The following is a 16,052-nucleotide window of genomic DNA, read 5'->3' as shown; positions in this document are numbered from 1 at the left end:
GCACATATATGGAATGGCCCACTATGGAATAATACACGGCCATTAAAAAGAGTGAGATCATGTCCTTTGCAGCAACATGGATTGAGCTAGAGACCATTATCCTAAGCAAACTAATGCAGGAACAGAAAACCAAATATCATATGTTCTCACTTATGAATGGGAGCTAAACAATGAGAACACATGGACACATAGAGGGGAACACCAGACACTAGGGCCTACTTGAGGGTGGAGGGTGGTAGGGGGGAGAAAATTTTTAAAAAATACCTAGTGAGTACTATGCTTATTACCTGGATGACTAAATTATCTGTATACCAAGTTCCCATGACATGCAGTTTACCTATATAACAATCCCTCACATGTACCCCAAACCTAAAATAAAAGTAAAAAAAAAAATTCTTAATGCAAGCGTGAGGTTGGTAGAATTAGGAAAATATTCATAGAATAGTTGAAACAAGGAGAGTTCTAATGTTGGAACCACAGATGTTAATAGGTACAGGAACGCTGACAAAATTGTCAGGTAATTTCAAAAAAAAAAAAAATCAGAATTCAAGATGTATTGTACTTTCCCTATATCCTTAATATTTTACTACTACCTGTTTCACTAGCCATGTAACACAGGGAAAGAGAGCTAAAAACCTAATGTCTTATTTTCATTCTAATACTAATTTTTAAAACTTTTAAATTTGAAATAATTATAGATTCTTAGGAAATTGCAGAGATTTTACCAAGAGATGCTATGCATTCTTTATCCAGTACCCCCAACTGTGTATAGTTCTTTGCCATTTTATCACTTGTGTAGATTTGTGTAACTATCACCTCAATCAAGATACAGAACTACTCTATCACACCACCAAGACTTCCTTCATGCTACTCCCTCCAGCCATCCCTAAATGCTATCAACTACTAATGTGTTCATCTCTATAATGTTGTCATTTTGAGAAGGGGTTATATAAATGAAATTCATTTTATTCTTTTTTGTGTTCTGTTTATTTTTTTCCTTTCCTTGGTTTTCTGTGAGTTATTTAGACATCTTTTAAAATTTTATTTTGACTTGTCTGTAGTTTTTTGAGTATATCACTTCACATAGCTTTTTTAGTGGTTGCTTTTAAGTATTATATGTATATAACTTATCAGTCTACTATTTGACATTTTACTAATTCATGTGAAGTACAAAAAAACTTATCTGTCTTTATGCCTTACTACTCTTCCATGTTTATAATATTATTTTCTTAAATATTTCTTCTATATACATTGATAATCATATCAAATGGTGTTATAATTTTTGCTTCAACTATCAGGCAGAATTTGAAAAATTCAAGAGAAGGAAAGCTTATCATATTTACCCATATGTTTCCACTCTTCACATTTTTTCTTCCTTTCTTACGTTCAAAAAAGTCCTTCTTCTATAATTTATTTTCTACGCAGTGAGCTTCTGTTAGCAAGTCTTTTATGGCAAGACTACTTGTGACAGGTTTTCTTAATTTTCCTTCATCTGAGAATCACTCAATTTTTTCTTCATTTCTGAATGATATTTTTGCTAAATATAAAATTCTAGGTTGACAGTTCTTTTCTTTTAGCACTAGAAAATGGTATGTCATTTCCTTCTGGCCTTTACTTTTCTGCTATAGTTTGAATTATTTTTTCCTATAGGTAGTAATTTCTCTCTTGCTGCTCTCAATATTTTTTTGTTTTTACAGTTTGATTATGATGTACCTTACATGGATTTTGGGGGATTTATCCCATGTGAAACTCATTTAACTTCTTGAATCTTTATATTTGTGTCGTTTGCCAAATTTGGGAAAATTTCAGCCCATTACTTCTTCATATACTTTTTTCAGCTCTACACTCTTTCTCCTTTCCTCTATGACTCTGATGATTCAAACATTAAATCTTGTGTTATAGTACCATAGTTTCCAGAAATTCTGTATTTTTAAAATCTATTGTCTCTGTTTTACAGATTGGGTAATTTCTATTGTTCTATATTCCAATTCTCTACTATTTTCTTCTGGCCTTTTCATTCTGCTGTTGAGCTTACCTACTGAGTTTTCTATACTAGTTATTCTATTTTTCAGTTCTAAAATTTCTAGTTAGACATCCTTTATATCTTCTATTTCATTCCTAAAACTTTCTAATTTTTCTTTCTCTTTCAACATCACTAAGATAAAATTAACATATAAAAATGGTATATATTTAAGTTGTACAATGTGATGTTTTGATACATGTATACATTGTGAAATAATTAGCATACTCAAGCTAATTAACATATCCTTCACCTTATATAGCTTATATAGTGACGTGTGTGTGTGTGTGTGTGTGTGTGTGTGTGTGTATGTGGTAAGAACATTAAAAATCTACTCTTTCAGAAAATGTAAAGTATCTACTCTTTTATTTGTTTCAAATGTATACATAATCATTCATTGAGGATTTTTTTTTGTGATGCTGCTTTAAAATCCTTACCAGATAATTCTAATATCTGGGATCAAGGAAGACTCCATATGGCCTTTTATGACCCAGCCTCTGAAATCACATAGTATAATTTCCACTGTACTCTATTGGCTGAAGTTCTGTTGGTTAAACAGTCATAAGCCCATTCAGATTCAAGGTAAGGGGGCAAAGAGCATATATCACAATGGGGAGTATGTCAAAGAATATGCAGATATGTTATATAACCACCACACATTATTATATTTAATCTTGACAACAACCCTGTGAGATGGGCTAAAGAAGTTTTACAGATATAGAAAGTCATACACAAAGACAGTAAGGAACTTGCCTGAGATCACTTAGCTAGTGGATGGCAGAACCAGGATTTGAATCCATTTTCTGAGTCTAAAGCCTATGGACTTACTCATTAAATGCTAAGATAATGATGTGCTGCTTTGCAATTAAAAGGGCTTTTTCATCTGTTCATGTGTTTCACACAGAAATACTCTGAAATAGAAAGTAAAGTTAGTATAATTTCCATTTTATAGATGAACTGGTAGAGCTGGAACTCAAATACAGGTGTTCTAACTTTCATTAAGACTTGTTGCACAGCATTATCCTGCTGTACCTAATGCTAAACTCTAATGATAGCAGTGCCCAGCTCCAGTTACATAGGCACAATTTCATAAAACTGTATATTGTGTATAAGCCAAGTCCATACTATTTTTATAATGTAATGCTGCCAAGAAGGGGATATTACCCAATAATTATACAGTGATTTGACATGTGACACAAACAAGCAAACTCACAGGAAAATGAATCTGATAAGTGTGCAGAGTTATAGCAAGGTCCAGAGACAAGGGAAGAGGAGGGGGCAGAGTTGCCTAACCCAACCTACTGGGTGTACAATGAAGACAGGTTTTGTGTGTGTGCGTTTGGTTGTTATTTTTCCAAAAATTATTTAGGAAGCCAGGGGAGCAGAGAAATACTCTTAAACAGAGAGAATAAAAGTATAAGCTTAGATGGTGATCCTTGCAATATCCCTATCATGGCTCCCTCCTTGCCACTTAATTTCCTTAGTATCATCCTTGCATCCTATCAAGAAAATCCAAAGGACAAGAAAATGTACATAAAAGGGGTTTACTGAAACCTCAGAGATCTTTCAAAAATAGTAATATCTATCCAATGTGTCAGGCCCCTTCCTAGCAAGTCCTGTATAGCCCCACATTGCCCAGCGCAACATGGCTCAAACTCTAATCCTTCTATACAACTCCTTTAACAAAATCTATTCTTAGTGTACCTACACTATGCCATTTCTTTCCTATTTGTGCTTAATTACATCTCATTCCCAGCTCTCAGATCATTCACTATTTCCTTAGCACACGAGGCACATTTATAAGTCATGGCTCTCTTTGCTCATGCTGTACGCTGTGACTACATCTCTTTTGTCTTTCTTTTGCCTCCTTCATAGTTATTCTCAACTATCCTATCCATTTTGTTACTTGTTGACTATCCTTTTCTCCTCCTCTGAGAATTTTCCCCAACTCTTTAGGCAGATCTTAATTGATGATTCTCCCATTGAAGCTGGTACATTACTCTGTTTTAGCAGTACACAACCAATTCCCCAAAGATTTGTAAACACAAACATTTGTCAGACATGGGATAAAGGATGGAATTATACAGATAAAAGAAAGTCTGTACCCACGAGTAGCACATCTTCCATTTGGAAGATGAAAAATAGCAAGAGAATTTCAATATTATACTGCTAAATGCTAACAAAGCAGTATGCTCGGTGTGCCGTGGTAACACAAAAGATGAGTGTCTAGTAAAACCCAAGATGTATTCTAGAGATAACAACACCCCTTTGCAGAGTTTTCAAGGACAAGTATCATAATTACTTGTTTACATGATTTTATTCCCCCACTTGAGCTTAATTCTTTTTTGGAGTCCCATTTTTTATCTTTGTAACTTTCAATGGTGCCCAGCCAAGTCTAATAAGGCATCAATAAATGTTTATGTGTTGAATGAATGACTGAACTAATAAACAAATAAATTTCTTATTAGGCACATTGCCTAATGGTTGCTGATAGGTCAAATGGATCAGTGTTTATTTTTTCTGACCAGTTAACTTCACTGACAAGCAAAGATACAATAAATCAAGAAAATAAAAAAGAAGTTATCCAAATTAAAACCATGCTGTACAGCCTAATCTCCCATATATTCGCCTTAGAGGGATTATCTATAGACCAACTACAATGTAATGTGTGGGAAGCCTTGGAATAAAGGGAATTTGACATCACACACACGGAATGTTTTAAGGCAGCATAATTCTATAAATGAGGACATGACTGGAGAAAGACTTCAAGTTAAAGTTCTGCCCTGATATTTGTTTGTACAGGCCTGTACTCTACTCATCAGGTCACTAGACTGCTTCCACCCAGAGTTAGTAACTTGCACAAATATGCCTTCAGGCGAGCTTAGTCCCCGTCTTTTATTACATCACCTAGGCACAAGTGGTTGACTGTGGTAAAATAAGATGGCAAATGTCTTGGCTGATTTGAGGCAGATTCTATGAGCAAGTCTCTTCTATTCAAACAGAAAGCCAACAGTTTTTGGACAGAGGCTATTCTCATAGTATTTTGATAATACATTATATATCCCTTATTAGTTTGAGACAAGATTTCAGCTCTTAGTGTATGTTAAATAAGTACAATAGATAACAATTATAGAGTTATGAGAGAAAGAGAAAAAAATGTTAAATATTTGGTCAATTCCAGGAGATCTGCAGACCTATAAAGAGATTTGACCAAGCAAATCTCAGAAGAGCAGCAAATGCCAGAATTTATTTTGGTGCCCAAGGAAAGAAGCTGGAGATAATTTACGCATTTATGGTTTGGGCCTCTCTTACACAACTATTTAGTTTTGGGTCTTAGCCCTAATCAGTTATTCCAATGAATCAGCAAAGACCAGTTTCCACTAAAATCCACTGGGGCAGGAATGACGGTGGAAGGAGTCTTCACCTTGGACATTTAGACAAGAAAACATATGAAATGTCTCTCATGTTTTAGACTCCTTCACAAGTAAAATTGTTTTTAGTCCTCAAAACCCCTTTGCAGGTATTTTATCTCCATTTACAAACTATAAGCTAAGTCTCAGGAAGGTTCACATAGCTGGTAAGAGGCCAAGCCACAGTCAGAACCTGAACTTCCTGTAGTCAAATTCCATGTTCTTTCCACTTTATCATAGCCCCTTCCTCTGAAAAGCTCTGACCTGGAGTGTATCTTCAAGGTTTACTTCAGCTGAGCCAGGATGGTAAGAGGATTTAAAAAGCCCTCAAGGCTACAAAACCTTTCCTGAGCCCAAGAATTTATTCAGATGATGGGAAAGGAATGAGGCAACTGACTAGTATTGTTCATTAGCATAATTCCCATTCCCTTAACTTATTACAATAGCCAACATGAAACAGCCACCAAATCCTGCCAAACCCAGTGCAGCTCATTTTCCCTCTACACGGGCAAGCTTCTTCCCCTATGATTCCATTTCTTTGATGCTTGCACCTGGAGAAGAATGAAAAGTCACCTCTCAGCAGAGGACAAAGAGAAGCAGCTTGATTGGCTAGAGGGGGAAGGAAGGAAATTTGGTGAAGCCCTTTAAAAAGGAACTATCTCCTTCCCCTGGCTTCATTATTTTATCAGCCACATGAAGCCAAACACATAATGTGATTCCCTCTACATAACTGTGTGGGCTCCATTCGCAACCCTTTCAACACCAACATACAGTACTCATCACACTTATCTGTCCGAACACCTTACATGTGCCTGGAGCTTGTGGCTTCTCTGAAATAACTAATTTTCATTTCTATCAATTCAGCTTGAACAAATGTCATTTTAAAGCAAAAATAAATTTTGAATGTGCCTGACTTCTTCCAAGGCTTTATGAAGTTCTAGGGAAAGAGAATGCACCCACAGAGAAAGAGAAGCTTCATTCGTCACTAAATGATTTATATGTTCATAGAAGGAATTCAATTTTTGGTATCACACGGACCTGATTTCTAATCCTAGCTCTTCCACTTAATAGTTGTTGGTCAAGCTATTTTATATCACTATGTAAAATACAGATATTATTAATAATACATTAATAATGCCCACTACATTGTGGAAATCAATTGGGAAAATGCACATAAACATTTAGCATGGCACTTCTCATACAGTAAGTAACCAGCAACTGCTCACTGTTGGTCTGTGTCACTGTGTCGATGGGTGTTGGTCTGGCACTGAACTGGGCTTTTAAGAGCCAATGCTGAATAAGACTCCATCTCTGACTTCAGGGTTAATCAATAATTACAAAACAGGATAGTTGTAAAATTATAATACAGGAAGTACTGAGCTAGAGATACAAGGGTGATCCAAGGAAGAAAGCACTCAATTTAGTCTGGGGGTGCCCTCTTGTTGAGCTCCTCCAGTATCTTTTTCTTATCCAGCTGCAGCACATTTACTCTGTAATAAAAGACCTTATCTGTAGATTCTGGGAAACTGAGCTCCCTGAGGAAAGGAGTTTGTCTTTTCCTATTCTGTCTTTTTCTGATGCTCACGGTCTGGCTTATAGCCTTCAAAATAGGTGCTCAATAAATATTGGACATAAGAATAAGTGGTAGATGTGATATTGTGATGTGTAAAATCTGTTCTTGGTAAAGTGAAGAGATCATTCAGCTTTTATTTGTATTTATGCAGAAATAAACATGAAGGGCTGCATCATGGAAGGCCTAGTTGTTAGAATGAGAAATTTAGCCTTTATTATGAACAGCCATTGAAAACTTTGGAGGACATAAGAAAAAACAAAATAAGTTTTTAAATTTTAGTTTGAATATACTGCTCAAGATATAATGGAAAGACATGGAGAAAATAGACTAGTTGAGACACTTATGCCAGAGATGAGGTGATGGGAGTTTGAGCAAATGCAACAAGAACAGACAGGGAAATTAAGGGACAGTTTTGAAATGCCTCCCTAGAGGGAGATGTGGTGGGACTTAGCGATTAACCCACTGAATCTGGCAGAGAGCAAGGGGGAGAGGCCAAGTGTGAGTCTGATCATTAGAGTATCCATGGCAAACACATTGGGTTTTGAGCGCCTCTCTCTCGGGAAGATTTCTAAACTAAAATGTTCATTTCAGCATTTTCCACCTGCTTTTGTCCTTCTTTCAGATAATAAATGGAATTAGAAACCCTGTTGAAATCAATAACAAGGAACTTGTTTTTGACAGAAAACAGGAAAGCAATAAGGGGCGGGATGCTGAGAAACAGGTCACTGTCTGTCATTCCTAGAGGCAACCAACCTTCCATCCTCCTTCCCATCCTTCCACTCACTTTTCTATCCATTCATCTAACCAGCATGCATTTCTTGCATACTTACCTAAGACCAAATACTGTTCTGCTTTCTAAATATTCCATAATGACAGGCAGTTTGCTGCTCCCTATGAGTCACATGACTGCAAGAGCAACTGTACAAAGTACAGAATGATCTTAAATTTTTTTATTATATTGATTGGTTCTGTTTCTTCATGGGGACAGCAGTAAATTGCTCTTTTAAATTCAGCTTTGAGACACTATAATTTCAGTTCTAAACGCAGAAATTGAACTGCTTTCAAGGATACGAAAATGATGGCAGTACCCTGGGCTAAAATACAATGACAAGCTAAAATACAAGGAACCATTACAGTGCCCTCTGCGAGTTCCCAGATATGCATATATATCCATGCTGAGAAAGGCAGGCATGTCTTGTGAGCACTGTACCTTAACACACTCCCTGAGAATGCTCTTTCTCTCCATGGAGCAGAGATGTTAATGCATCACCTTTCTGACTGATAGGGTTTGTAGAAGAATCACAAGAGAGAATGTCTGTGAATGTGCCTTTTGAAATATACAAATATAAGAAAGCAATTTTTTTATCATTGGAGGTTGTCTTTTAAAATTATTTGTTAAGAGCACTCCCTGAGTTTTTCTTATTCTACTACCAAGTTTCACTGGAAAAGACAAAAAATGTTAAGCCAGGGAATAGTTAAATTGACAGGTTAACTTTGGTATTTGATAAGTGACTCTAAGCTAAATGTTTAACCTTTCGATTTTCTCATCCTTGAAACAGTGATTATAACACATGGGTTGTGGCCGGGCACAGTGGCTCACGCCTGTAATCCCAACACTTTGGGAGGCCGAGGCGGGTAGATCACTGGAGCCCAGGAGTTCCAGAGTAGCCTGGCCAACAAGGTGAAACCTCATCTCTACTAAAAATACAAAAATTAGCTGGGCGTGGTGGCACACACCTGTAATCCCAGCTACTCTGAAGGCTGAGACAGGATAATCACTTGAACCTGGGAGGCAGAGGTTGCAGGGAGCCAAGATGGTGCCATTGCACTCCGGCCTGAGCGACAGAGCAAGACTCCGTCCCCTGCCCCCGAAAATAATTATATATATATATGCATATGTATATCTATATGTACATGTATATGCGTATGTATATGTATATGCATATGTATATATGGTTGTAAGTCTTAAGCTTCCCGACCACTCCCCAAATCTATCAGCCTGAAGAAGACTTGCCTGTGTTTCAGGTTTCCACACCAAGCTTCACTTCGACCTTGTACTTCCTGGGAGCTCCACCCCTAAGATTCTAACCATTCTTCCTTTCACCTCTCAGTAGACTTCTATCAGACCCCTATGATATACTCATGTTTTTATCTCCCCCTGTAGCTTAGGAGAAGATATTGCAATACTGTCTCATTTAATTGTAACCCTAGCAACTAGCATAGTGCCTACATAAAGCAGGTGTTTAATAAATGTTTACATAAATAAATGGATAGCAGACACATACGGCAGTGCTTTGTACACTGTAGGAGAATTAGCAGTGATAATTAGGAATCTGATTTGTTAAATGTTGCAATGTGTAAGTGAATTTATGGCAAAAAATGAGTATAAGGTTTTAATTATGAAAGAAAGCACTTTTATAATATCTGTAACTCAGCGTTTCTCAGCCCATGGTGATTTTGCTCCCCGGGGGGGCAACAGTTGGTTGCCACAACCGGGCGAGGGTGCTACTGCCATCTAGTGGGTATAGCCAGACCTGCTGCTGCTAAACAGCCTTCAATGCACAGGACAGCCTCCCGCAATAAAGAATTACTTGACCCGAAAAGCCAAAGTTGGGAAACCTTACCCTAACTAATTCTCTTGCCTCAATTAGAGAATGTGCTGTCCCTCGGACTGTGCTGGCGATTTGACATTCTATAAGCCCTTTTGGGATTCATCACCCATGAACTTACAGAAAGAACTGTGTTTCACAGCTACTTTTACAAAAGGAGCCGTGATTTGCCCCGGATAGTACTGACTAGAGAACAGCAAACAGGGCTGTAAGTCAGTAGTACCTTCAATACTTTTCCATCTTGTGGCAGATACCAGCTTGGTTGGGCTTTGATTAGTGCAGCAAACTCCTCTTTCAAGAAATCTGGAGGAGAAGTTAGACTTTCCTCCCTCTAGGCTAAAGAAAGTTAGCTATCACAGAACTATTTCTTCAAGAACCATGGCAAAATAACCATGGGAACTATCCCAGTTTCCAAGAAAAAAAAAAATACGTATATATACATGGTACTAGATGCTTCAATAGTTTCTCTATTTTTAACTTTTTTCAAGGTGACTGTTTTCCTTTTAAGGATAAAAACCCTACTATGACCCTCCCACCAATGACTTGTCTCACCCAATGCCACATCCCTCCTCACTCCCCATTTTTGCATTACAGCTGCAAAGGCCCTGTCTTGATTCCTTCAACATCCTGCGTTCTGAACAACTGCACTGTCAGGAATATCCACAGGTTGCCTAGTTAATTCCTATTAATCCCTCAGAGCTCACTTCGAATGTCAAATCTTCCTAGAGAAGACCTGCTCTAACCTTACATGAGGTTGGATCCCTAGTTAGACCCTCAACTTGTGCAGCAGCCATTCTCCCTAATGTTTACCACAGCTGTCATTAAATCAGTTATCTAATGTAAGCTCTGTAGAGCAGGAACCATTTATATCTTTATAAACAAGCCTAGCATTTAGTTGAGACAGAATAAAAATGTGTTTAATTAGTAAAAATAACTTTTTAGAAAGGGTATCCCCATTTCAAGTTTAAATGATATTTGGCAAGTATTCCCTGATTCAGAATCCAAACATCTTGCAAAAGTAACACACAAAGGCACTGTAAGTGAAGAAAACTCAGATTGAGTTAAGAACCTTGTAACTTGTTTCCTCCTACATCTAGATAGATACACAAAGAAATACAAAAAGAAAATTATTTTTACAATTAGCAAAAAATATTAACTTTTAATAATGTCAAGAAATGCGTGGGAAGCTTTGTGAAAACACTAAAAAAATCCATTGGGAGATATAAGTGAGGATTTTGCAAAGAAAAAAATTAAATTTAAAAAAAATATTTTAAAACTGTCTCCCTAAATCAATTAATAGATAAGAATAATCCTATTCAAAATCTCAATAATATTTTTATTACATTAAAATGGTTCAAGTAACCACCTGAACTATTTCACAGTTAAAAATAGCTAACAGAATATTAAAAATGATGAGATCAGAATTCACCTGCTAAATATTAAAACTTATACTAATTTTTTCCAATATGCCACTAGAATAGAAATCAAAAGGCAGAACAACAGAACAGATAATTCAGAAACAGATCCAAGTATATGTAAAAACTTGTAAAAGATAAAGAAATTATACAAACAAATGATAAGTGGAAGTTTAATTGACAAAAAAATTTTTTTTTACATTTTGGGGAAAAATAAAGTTAACTCACTTCTTACCATAGACCAACATTAATTCTGGTGCATTAAAGAAACAAACTAAATAAATAAGTAGATTATGAAGAAAATAAGAGATTAACAGACACTTTATAGTTTTTCTAGAGATTTGGACTTTCTGAACATGAAAGCTATGGGAGAAATCACAATGGAATAGATTGATAAATTTGCTACATGATGCTAGTTACTTTAACTTATTGAGTGGTTGGTGTGTTGTGCCAGGTATCATTGGTGGTGTGCCAGGCATCATACTATATGCTTTCTATATGTCTTAATTTGATGAAATCTCATTATCTCCCATAAGCTATTAAGATGCTCATCTTATAGAGAAGAAAATTAAGGCAGAAAAAATTAAAGTAATTTGATGAAAATCACACATCACAGAGATGTCAGAGCCAACAGTCAAATGCGTCATAGAGGCCAGAGTCTCTGTTCTTCACTACTGTGCTCTTTAATCTGCTATAAAAACACACAAAACAACTGCACATCAAAAATAAAAGGGAATAAAAGCCATAAAGTAAAAGACAAATAACAAATTGAGAAAAATATTTTCAACAAATATCACCACAAATGTATACCCTTTATATTAGGTCCTCCTCTTGCGACCCCACCTTCTTACTTCATTTGTCATTGTATAAAGAATACTTCCTGAGTGTTCGTGTGTATGTGTGTTTGTGTAATCAGCTTTATAAATCAACAAAAAGACAATACTCAAATGGAAACTAAATGGGCAATAACATGATCAGAAACTTCATTAAAAAATAAATGGACTCAAACAAATATATATACAATCTTACTAGTAACCAAATAATATCTAAATAAATCATCATGTTATTTCCCACCAAATCAGAAAATATTCACTTGTGTATTAGTACAAGTTTTCTGGAAGCAATTAGCCTACATATGTCAAGGATATTTTAAAAGTTGGAAACAAAAGACTTTTTCAGATCTATCAATTCTGCTACTGGCCGCCTCTTCTATGGAAATTTTCTGAGAGTTGTATAAGAGTAAATTCATACAAGTAACATTAATAGAAGTAACATTAAGAGAAGCAAATTTCTCAGAATAAACTAAACGTTCAATCAGGGATAGGTAAGTCAGTCCTGTGATACCCATAGCGTAAGTTTCTGAAAAATCACATTTTCATGTAATATTTAATAATGTGGGAAAATGTCCCTGATAGAAAATCAGTTGAAATATAATAATAGTCATCCTATAGAGGTGAGATAGATATTTTAAGGAGGTCTCATAACAGACTAAATAACTTTCAGTTTCTGCCATTCCCAGTCTATACCTAAAACTCTCAAAACAAAATCACTTTGAGTGGCTGATACAGCGTGGGCCGGCTTCCCTTTGTGCCTTTCATTCTCAGCTAATTGATTTGAATCCCACGTTAAGCTTTGGAGAAGTCCAAGGAACTAGACGGAAAATGGAAAGGTGAAGCTCTCTGTCCCACCCTAGACCAAGTCTCTCCAATCCTTTCTCTCCATTCTCCATTCTCATTGTTACTGAGAATGCCTCTTGCATTGTGACAACAAGCCCTTAATTAATGTCCTCCTAGAAAAGTAGACTTTTTCTCCTAGTCCTGGATCTCCTTGAAAACAGCTTCCTGAGCATTGCCCTAAATGGAAAGTAAAAGTAAAAGAATGCTCAAAATTTTTACCAGGACCTTGTTGCTAAGCAACCATTTTCTTTGTCTCTAAGTATATGAAATATGACATTGTTTGGAATGTGCTTAATACAAAGGATCAAGGTTGGGAAGCAGGGAGGAGGTAAGGGAGGAGGTGGTAGTAAAGAAACCTTTAGACTGAAAAATGTAAAGATATAATATGAAAGGAGAAAAAAACAACAAAAGAACCCACCACGGAAGTTTCAACCCACCACCACCACATAGTGCCAAAAACTTCAAAATGGAACATTTCTTATGTTGGCACATATTTTTGTGAGAACAAACATATGGTTGTGAGCATATTCTTACCTTCATTGTGATATGCATATTTCCTCTCTGCAGGAAGATTTAAATGCACTGTTGACATCTTTTTATAGTCACATAATAAGAAAGCAGACAAAGAAATGTTACGATCGGACTTATTCATGAGATACCACAGACTAACATATCAAGTTTTTCATATTTACACTACTGGTGAGTCTCTAGTTGCACACCTGCCTCTGTGGTCTCATTGTTGGTCCCTAGGACAGCTTATAAATAAAAACAGATGATACTGTCTACTGGCCAGAACAAGCTCACAACTCACTTTCTACTCCATTCTCAAGTGTAAGTATCATTTTTACTTGGTTGAGGGCAAGAACCCTAGTTGGGCAGCTTTTACTAAGAAATGAAAAAAATTTTAGCAGAATATAAATAAGCCTAGACAGACAGAGACTTTTTGTTTCTCTTGCCAAGTGGGCAGCTCTGGTGAAATTTTTTTTTCATCATTAGGATCACACACAATCCAAAACTTTGGTATAGTTAGCAAGACTGGGTTGGAGAAGTCCATTTAGCTTGCTATGTTTGTCAGACCTGCATGTCTCTAGTCTAGAAAAAGTCTACACTTTGCCTAGCTTACTCATTTAGGGATCAAGAACCTGGTCAGCATTAAAGTTTTGCCTTCTCAGTCAACAGGGCATTTTTCTGTGCATGTGTTTCCGTTTAGGACCACGTAGAGAAAGATGGATGGTAGAGGTCAGGATTTGGAGTTCTCCGGCTAACTGCATATTAACTTTGTTATCATGGCCAATATTATCACATGACAGAGAAACAGACTTGATGGATTTGGGCTTTAGCCCTGACTTCATCACAAATAAACAGTGTCATCTTGGATGCTAACTTATTGTCCCATTGGTGTCTCTTTTTGTTTTATGAAGGTAATCATATCTATAGAAATAGGTATAAATTCAGAGTGTCAATAATAATTATAAGATAATCATGTATTTAATACCGAGATTAAGTAATAAAAATTTCCAAGCACCTCAGAAGTCTTCATATGCTCCTATATGCCCTATCCCCACAGCCTCTGTCTTTTCTTCCTTAAAGGTGTATCATTATTCTGACTTTTGTTTCAATTATCCCTCAATTTTTTGATAATTTTTACTGTAATATAATTTCAAATTTACGCAAAAATTGCAAGAAAAGTACAAGAAAATCTTATGTAACTTTTACCCAGATTTACCATTTATGTACATTTTGATCATTTGCTTTATTATGAATGTGTGTGTGTGTGTGTAGTCCTTACTTTCTAGAACAATAAAATGTCCCAAGATCAGCTCATAGTTCCTCTGCCTCAGCTCTGGAGTCATTCGTTTCTCCAAGGAAATTTAGTTCTTTATACCAGAGAATGATATTTAGAAACCAAAATCTGGGCTCAAAATGTGCTCTTTGCTACTAGTATGTTATAGCTTTTAGACCCTCTCAATGATTATGTCTAAAAAATATATGTATATTTAAAACACAGCCACACAAATGTATGTATGGATAGACAGAGAGAGAGACATAGATACATGATCAATATGATTTATATTCTTTACTTAGATAAAATTTACATTCAATGAAACATACAATTCTTAGATATAAAACTTCATGAGTTTTGGTAAATGCATGTATCTGCTCATTCCTTGATCAGTCAGTAATTCTGTTCCTCTAGTGTCCTAAATTTTTTCAATTCTAGATTACTTTGGCTTACTCTAGAATTTTATATAATCTGAAGATAATTTTCTATTGAGTCTTCCAACTCATGAACATAGTATATCTTGCATTTATTCAGGAGATCTTCCTAATTTCTCTTAGCAAAACTTTAGTAGTTTTAAGTGTACAGGTATTGAGCATATTTTATTGAATTTATACCTAAGTGTTCTCTGCTTATCTTTTGAAGATACTGTAAATATTTTTATTTTTGAAATTTTCTGCTAATATACAAAACTACAATTAATTTTTGTATATTGACTTTGTATCTTGCAACCTTGATACACTCACCTATTAGTTCTATTAATTTCTTTGTAGTTTCCTTAGCATTTTCTATAGACAATAATGTTTCCTGCAATAAGAGAGCTGCACATTTTTTTCCCGAACTTAGTGACATTTATTAACCTTTCATGCCTCATTGGATTGTCAGAGCCTCCAGTAGAGTGTTGAATTAATGTGTGAGATCAGACAGCCTTGAATGTAATCATTAAATATTACATTGGTTGTAGGTTTTTCCATAAGTAAATTTTGTCAAATTAAGGTAGTTCCCTTCTAGTCCTGGTTTGCTGAGAGTTTTTATGATGAATAAGTGTGGAGACTTGTGACGGTTTTTTTCTGAAAGTGAGAATAGAGAAAGATAAGAAAAGGGAGGAAAAAAGAAAACGTAAATTCATTCAGCTTGCAGCCTTCCTTAGCAACTCCATCCCTCAATAATTACTCTCTTATTTGAACTCAGATTTCGTTAAATGTGAGTGCTTAGTTGTTCTCTATTGTATGTACATGTTGGTTTTGTCTTTACTGTCAAAGTAAAACAAAACCAAATCTTGAAGGTGAGAATAGGAAGCTTTACTTCTCTGTATCCCCTACTTCCCCTGGCATTGGGCTACTCTCATAGTGACTGCTTCGTCAGTTTCAGCACTGATTTTTATTAGTAAGAAAATGCCACAATCGTTTATTATTTTAGAGTTCCACATCCATGATCTCATTTTATTCTCAAAACAACTCAGTGAAAAATTGTTTCGTGATAAGGCATGTGAGAGTCAGAGAGGTATATGGCTTGTCAGTGAACACAGAACTCATTTCAGACAGAGCAAGGAAGAGAATTCAGATCCTC

General features: G+C 35.9%; 2 long non-coding RNA genes across 3 annotated transcripts in view; one reads left to right on the top strand and one right to left on the bottom strand.

The window, feature by feature from the left end:
• LOC134740271 (uncharacterized) overlaps window positions 1-16,052 on the bottom strand; it is a 332,371-nt gene that overhangs the window by 235,664 nt on the left and 80,655 nt on the right. The window lies entirely within an intron of this gene.
• Window positions 13,032-14,086, top strand: LOC129007123 (uncharacterized). The gene is made up of 2 exons (XR_008492239.1): window positions 13,032-13,534; window positions 13,914-14,086. It is a non-coding gene; the product is annotated as an uncharacterized LOC129007123 (long non-coding RNA).

The sequence above is a fragment of the Pongo pygmaeus genome, chromosome 9 (genome assembly GCF_028885625.2).
Source record: "Pongo pygmaeus isolate AG05252 chromosome 9, NHGRI_mPonPyg2-v2.0_pri, whole genome shotgun sequence".
NCBI lineage: Eukaryota > Metazoa > Chordata > Mammalia > Primates > Hominidae > Pongo > Pongo pygmaeus.
The sequence above is the reverse complement of the archived record's forward strand: the minus strand, read 5'-3'. Positions and strand labels throughout refer to the sequence as shown.